Raw genomic sequence first — 7644 nt, 5'->3', positions numbered from 1 at the left:
CAGTGAGTAATTTCTTCATTTGTTGCTTGGAAAATTCTTGAGGTATCTTCCTTCCTACCTTGTAGTTTGCTATGTCAGCAAACCAAGGTGTCTGTTGAACTTGGAAGAGGTGTTCATCAGGGAAGTTCTCATTTACTTGCTGTGGTTTATCTTGCTTAGCTTCTTGTGGCACTCTTGATAGGTGATCTGCTACTTGATTTTCACTTCCCTTCCTATCCCTCACTTCAATATCAAATTCTTGTAGCAGCAACACCCACCTAATAAGCCTTGGCTTTGAATCCTGTTTAGACATTAAATACTTGAGAGCAGAATGGTCAGTGTATACTATAACTTTTGAACCGATCAAGTATTGTCTAAACTTATCAAATGCATATACAATTGCTAAAAGTTCTTTTTCAGTGGTGGTATAATTTTTCTGTGTTTCATTAAACACTTTGCTAGCATAATATATGACATGATGTAATTTGTCCTTCTTTTGCCCCAGTACAGCACCAATAGCAAGGTTGCTTGCATCACACATAAGTTCAAAAGGTAGATTCCAATCAGGGGGTGTGATGATTGGTGCTGTAATGAGCTTTCTCTTGAGAGTTTCAAAGGCATGTTTACAGTTGTCATCAAAAATGAAAGGGATATCATTCATTAGTAAATTGCTCAATGGTTTTGCTATTTTTGAAAAGTCTTTGATGAACCTTTTGTAGAAGCCAGCATGCCCAAGAAAACTTCTTACTGCTTTCACATTAATAGGTATAGGGAGTTTTTCAATAACTTCTATTTTAGCTTTATCAACTTCTATACCTCTACATGACACTTTATGCCCAAGAACTATTCCTTCCGGAACCATGAAATGGCACTTTTCCTAATTCAACACCAAATTAGTTTCTTGGCATCTTTTCAAAACAAGAGTTAAGTTATGCAAGCAAGTGTTAAATGAATTGCCAAAAATAGAAAAATCATCCATGAAGACTTCTAAGAATTTTTCCACCATATCAGAAAAGATGGAAAGCATACACCTTTGAAAAGTGGTTGGGGCGTTGCACAGCCCAAAGGGCATCCTCCTATAGGCAAAAACTCCAAATGGGCATGTGAAGGAGGTCTTCTCTTGATCCTTGGGGTCCACTACTATTTGATTGTAACCAGAATACCCATCCAGGAAGCAGTAATAAGCATGGCCTGCTAGTCTTTCCAACATTTGATCAATGAAGGGCAGAGGAAAATGATCTTTTCTTGTTGCATCATTCAATCTCCTATAGTCTATGCACATTCTCCACCCAGTCACTGTCCTAGTGGGGATCAACTCGTTCTTCTCATTGGTGATGACTGTCATTCCTTCTTTTTTTGGCACAACTTGAACCGGACTCACCCAAGAGCTATCTGAGATTGGGAAAATTATTCCAGCATTCTATAGCTTCATCACTTATTTTTGAACCACCTCTTTCATGGTTGGGTTGAGTCTTCTTTGAGGTTGAACCACAGGTTTTGATTCTTCCTCCAATAAAATTTTATACATACAAATAGCAGGGCTGATGCCTTTGATGTCCTCAATTGTCCACCCCAAGGCTGTTTTGTGAGCTTTTAATACTTCAATCAACCTTGCTTCCTCATCCATGTTCAAGGAAGAATTTATGATCACTGGTAATGCCTCTGCTTCCCCAAGAAACACGTATTTGAGGTGAGGGGGGAGAGGTTTCAACTCCTGTTTTGGTTTATCCTCTTTCTTGTCTTCAATAGAAATTTCTACCACTTCCTCTCCTTGTTCTTCCTGATGCTCCAAATAGTTGTCTTCAAACATTTCTTCTACCAGCCCTTATATCATATCCACATTCATGTAATTCTCTTGCTCAGAGGGGTGTTGCATTGATTTGAAGACATTGATTACCATTTGTTCATTATGCACCCTGAAGGTCATTTCTCCCTTCTCCACATCAATAGTGGTTCTTGCTGTGGCTAGAAATGGTCTCCCCAAGATGATTGAGTTGTTTCCTTCTCCTTCTGTGTCTAAGATTACGAAGTCTGCAGGGAAGATAAACTTTCCAACCTTCACTAGTAAATTTTCCACAATTCCATTGGGTGTCTTGATTGATCTGTCGGCCATTACTAGTGACATCCTGGTGGGTTTGATTTCTTCTATGGCAAGCTTTCTCATCAATGATAGAGGCATCAAGTTGATGCTGGCACCTAGATCACATAAGGCGTTTTCCAATGTTATCTTGCCTATGGTGCATGAAACTACAAAACTCCCTGGGTCTTTGAGCTTTGGTGGGATACCCATCTAGATCACAGCGCTACATTCTTCAGTGAGCATGATAGTTTCCTTTTCTTGCCAACTTCTCTTCTTGTTGATTAGCTCCTTCATGAACTTGGCATATAGGGGCATTTGCTCCAGTGCCTCAGCTAAGGGAATATTTATCTCCAACTTCTTGAAAGTCTCAAGGAACTTATGAAAGTGTTGATCCTTAGCCTCCTTGTTGAATCTCTGGGGATATGGCAGTGGAGGTACAAAGTTCTTCTCTGCTTGTTGCTTTTGATTCTTGGTTGGCTCTTCAATTGCTTCATTCTCCTTTTTTGGAATTTTTGATTTTTCCTCCTTTTCTTGAGTTTGCTTGCTTGCCATTGCATCATCACCATTGGCTTCCTCTGTGTGTGTTGGCTTTTCTCCTTCTATTGGCCTTTTGTTGTTCTCAGCTTGCTTCCTTGTAGTGTCATTGTTGCTCATCAATGTTTTCCCACTTCTTAACTGTATTGCCTTGCATTCTTCCTTAGGATTTGGAATTGTGTCACTTGGCAGGGAACTTGATGGTCTCTCAACAGAAATCTGCTTGCAGATTTGCCCAATCTGCCTCTCTAGGTTCTTCATGGAGGCTTCATGGTTCTTGGTTGTCATTTCTTGGTGTTTCCACATTTTGTCTATCAAGGTTTCCAAGTTAGTGATTCTTTGAGAGTCATGTGAAATTGGCTGGTTATGGGGTGTTGAGGGTTGGTGGTAAGTGTTTTGATTTGTGGGTTGGTTATTGGATGGATAATGGTTGGGGTTGGGGTGGTTGTTTTGGGGTTTTCTGTAAGGGTTTTGGGTGGTTTGCTGCTGGTTGTTGTTTTGGTTGTTTCTTGAAGTGTTTTGATTTGAATTTCTTTGCCATGGTTGTTGGTTTTGGTTATGGTTATCTCCCCACCTCAAGTTTGGATGGTTCTTCCATGAAGGGTTGTAAGTATCACCATAGACTTCATTTGACCCAGAATTTTGGTTGTGCATGTACTGGACTTGCTCCTGCTGTTGCTCCTCTTGAGTTTCTTCATTTGTTCCCCATGTGGTTGATGGTTGATTGGAGCTTACTGTTGCAACTTGGAGGCTATCAATCCTCTTGGCCATTTGCTGAAATTATTGTTGAATCTGCTGCTGCATCAATTTGTTTTGAGCTAGGATTGAGTCCACTCCTTCCAACTCCATCACTTCCTTCCTCTGTGATGGTTGGCGTTGCCTTTGGTGAGCGAAGAAATACTGGTTGTTAGCTACCATATCAATGAGACTTTGAGCTTCTTCTGCAGTATTCATGAGTTGCAAAGAGCCTCCAGCTGAATGATCCAAGGCCTCTTGAGATTTCAATGTCAAGCCTTCATAGAAATTCTACAATCTATCCCACTCATTGAACATTCTAGGGGGACACTTCCTGATCAGAGCCTTGTACCTTTCCCATGCCTCATATAATGGTTCAACCTCCATTTGGGTGAATGTTTGTACTTCAGTCTTCAATCTGATAACCCTTTGAGGTGGGTAAAATTTGGCAAGGAATTTGCTCACTAGATCATCCCAATTGTCAATGCTGTCTCTTGGGAAAGATTCCAACCATTGGGTGGCTTTGTCTCTGAGAGAGAATGGAAATAGCAGTAGCTTATAGCTGTCAGGATGCACTCCATTGGTTTTAACAGTGTCACAAATCCTCAAGAAAGTGGACAAGTGTTGATTTGGATCTTCAAGTGGTCCTCCTCCATAAGAGCAATTGTTTTGAACTAATGTGATGAGTTATGGCTTTAGTTCAAAGTTATTTGCATTAACATTTGGGGTATGAATGCTACTCCCACAATGTCTAGGATTTGCAAATGTGTAGGAAGCCAGAACTCTTCTTTGTGGTGGATTATTGTTGTTATTAGCTGCTCCTCCTTGTGGATTAGTTGGAATTGTTGTCTGTTCCTCCATATCTTGGAACTCTTCTTCTTCCGAATCCTCTTCTCCAATAATGTTTTTCCCTCTTTCAGCTCTTCTTAATCTCTTGAGGGTTCTTTCGTCTTGTTCACAAAAGGTTGGTATAGCTCTCCTTGTCCCTGACACGCAAACAAGACATAAAAATCATACCAAACCAGAAGGATAGCAATACTTCAATCCATGATGAAATTGTAGTTAGCTTAAGCAAAAATTCAAACAGTTAGTGGGTTAGTCCAAAGTTAGAGAAACAGAAAATAAAAATGCTAGATCTAGATCTCCACTTCACTTAATCATTGTCAATCTGTTTCAATCCCCGGCAACGGTGCCAAAAACTTGATGTGTGGAAAACGATCCAACACGAAACTCACCGGCAAGTGTACCGGGTCGCATCAAGTAATAAAACTCACGGGAGTGAGGTCGATCCCACAGGGATTGAAGGATTGAACAATTTTAGTTTAGTGGATGACTTAGTCTAGCGAATCAAGAGTTGATTTGAGTGGTTTGTATTCGACAGAAGCTAAATTGCATGAAATTAAAAGGGAGAGGGACAATTGGCAAGAATTTAAAGTGCAGAGAAATTAAAGAGGCTGAATCTTAAAGTGCAAGTAATATAAATTGCAGAAACTTAGATTGCAAGAAATGTAAATTGCAGAATCTTAAAGTGCAAGAAATGTAAATGGCTTGAATTGTAAAGGGAATTGGGAATTGGATTTGCAGAAATTAAACAAGGAAAAGTAAAATGCAATAAACAGAAAAGTAGAAGACGGCTTGAATTAAAGCGGATCTAAAACGGAAATGAGAAAAAGCTTGGTGTAGCAATGAAATAAGGAAATTGAAATTTAAAACTGTAGATCTCAGGACTCAAGAGACTAGATAGCTGAGTCTAGATCTCACTGCCTTCCTAGATCCAGCAAGACAATTGCAAAGGAAATAAAGAAATGTAAATTGCAGAAAGAGTAGAGGAAGAAGCAATTAACAGAAATGGGAATTCAATTATGCAGAAAATTTAAACAAGATATCAAGGTGAGATTAAAACAGAAGTTCTTCAATTCTCCACCCAAAATCCAAAGCAAGAAAAGTAAAGAGTGCTGAGCAAGAACAAGGAAGAAGAGAGATCAATTCTCCTTCCTAATTCTCTAGAATTCTAAAGCAACAAATCAAAAAAATGTAAAGGTGAGCTCTCTGTAAGTGTTCTAAGAATTCCAAAGGAAAGCCCCTGAAAAACTTAAATCCTAAGCTATTTATACACTTTCTTCAAATGGTCTTCAAGCCTTGAATTGGGCCTTTGCTCTTGATGGAATTGGGTTGATAAAAGCCTCTATTGATTGCTCTTGGAGTTGGAGAGAAATCCATTGTGAACCGGGCTATAAATCATAAAAGCTTGAGTCAAAGTTTGAGGAAAACTTTGGCTCAAGCTTTTCATATCAGCTGCCCCCATTTGCTGCTACCAACGTTTGGGCTAAAGTTTGAGGTCAAACTTTAGGCCAAACGTTGATCCCCTTGTGTGCATGTGTGGTGCCAACGTTTGCCAAAAAGCTTGAGGCAAACGTTGGCGCAAGCTTTTCTCCTCCAGGGTATGTTGGTGTGGTGCCAACGTTTGCCAAAAAGTTTGAGGCAAACGTTGGCGCAAGCTTTTCTCCTCCAGGGTGTTGGTGTGTGGCGCCAACGTTTGCCAAAAAGCTTGAGGCAAACGTTGGCGCAAGCTTTTCTCCTCCAGGGTGTTGGTGTGTGGCGCCAACGTTTGCCAAAAAGCTTGAGGCAAATGTTGGCGCAAGCTTTTTGCTCCAACCAATGTGCATTCACTCTTCCAAAAGCTTGAGCTAAAGTTTGAGGCAAGCTTTTGCTCAAGCTTTTTGTTCTCTCTTGCTCCTTGCCCTTTCTTCTTTCTTCAACCTTCTTCAAAGCTTTTTTCACCTATCATCAATCAACCAAACACATCAAAGCTATGCTCAAAATCATGAGTTTGTTATTCTTTCATAATATATGACAATTATACCACAAAATCTCATGAAATTGCATTAATTCATCCATGGTTGATTGAATCAAAGGAAATATGAAATTCTACCCAATTGGCTTACTTATGGCTCAAGAAAGTGCATAAAAACAATTGAAAACAAAAGAAAAAGACTAGTGAAACTAGGCTAAGATGACTTGTCATCAGAGCTCCCTCTGAGTACCTTTTGATATGTGGAAAATGATCCAACACAAAACTCACCGGCAAGTGTACTGGGTCGCATCAAGTAATAATAACTCACTGAGTGAGGTCGACGGGATTGAAGGATTGAGCAATTTTAGTTTAGTGGTTGATTTAGTCAAGCGAACAAGAGTTGATTTGAGTGATCTGTATCCAACAGAAGCTAAATTACTTGAAATTTAAAGGGAGAGGGATAATTGACAAGAATTTAAAGTGCAGAAGAATTAAAAAAGCTTAATCTTAAAGTGCAAGTAATGTAAATTACAAAAACTTATATTGCAAGAAATGTAAATGACTGAAGCTTAAAGTGCAATAAATGTAAATTGCTTGAATTATAAAAGGAATTGGAAATTGGGATTGCAGAAATTAAACACAAGAAAGTAAAATTGCAATGGACAGAAGAGTAAAAGATGAATTAAACTGAAGTAAATCTCAAATAGAAAAGTAATTTGGCTTGAAGAAGCCTCAGCAGATGAACAGAAAGGAAAATACAAGATCTCAGGGGTCAAGAGACTAGAAAACTAAGTCTAGATCTCACTACCTTCCTTGATCCAATTCAGAAAACAATTGCAGATAAAATGAAAGTTGAAAATCAGTAAAGAAACTTGAATTATGCAAGAAGGAACAAAGAGATCTCAAGGTGAGGTTGAGACAGAATTTCCTCAACTCTTCATTTTCAAGACTCAAGCAAGCTTTTCAGAAAAGAAAACAAGAAAACCCAGAGAGGAAGAGAACTCAATTCTCCTCCCAATTCTCCAAGATCCAAAATCAAAGTTACAGAATGAAAATTCTCAAAAGAAGAAAAGGTGAAAGTAAAAGTTTCCAAAGTTACTCTCTAAATCAAACTAGCTCCTATTTATACACTTTCTTCTAATGATCATTAAGCCTTGAATTTGGGCCTTGGCCTTGATGGAATTGGGTTGAAGATAGCTCCGGTTGATTGCTCTTGGTCTTGAGAAGAAATCCATTTGCACTATGGACTTTGGGATCATTCACGTTTGAGTCAACGTTTGAGGCAAACGTTGACTCAAACGTCTTGTATTAGCATTATGCAGAATGGAGTTTTGCTGTCACTCACGTTTGAGGTCAAACGTGAGCTCAAACGTGCTCCCTCCAAGGCAATTTTTTTGCAGCCAACGTTTGATCTCACGTTTGAGGCAAACGTTGGCGCAAACGTTAAGTCCTCCTGGGTGTGTTATTGAGCCAATGTTTGACCTCACATTTGAGGCAAACGTTGGCGCAAACGTTAGCTCCT

The sequence above is a fragment of the Arachis ipaensis genome, chromosome B6 (genome assembly GCF_059453495.1).
Source record: "Arachis ipaensis isolate K30076 ecotype BB chromosome B6, ASM5945349v1, whole genome shotgun sequence".
Taxonomy (NCBI): Eukaryota; Viridiplantae; Streptophyta; class Magnoliopsida; order Fabales; family Fabaceae; genus Arachis; species Arachis ipaensis.
Note: the sequence above shows the minus strand (reverse complement) of the source record.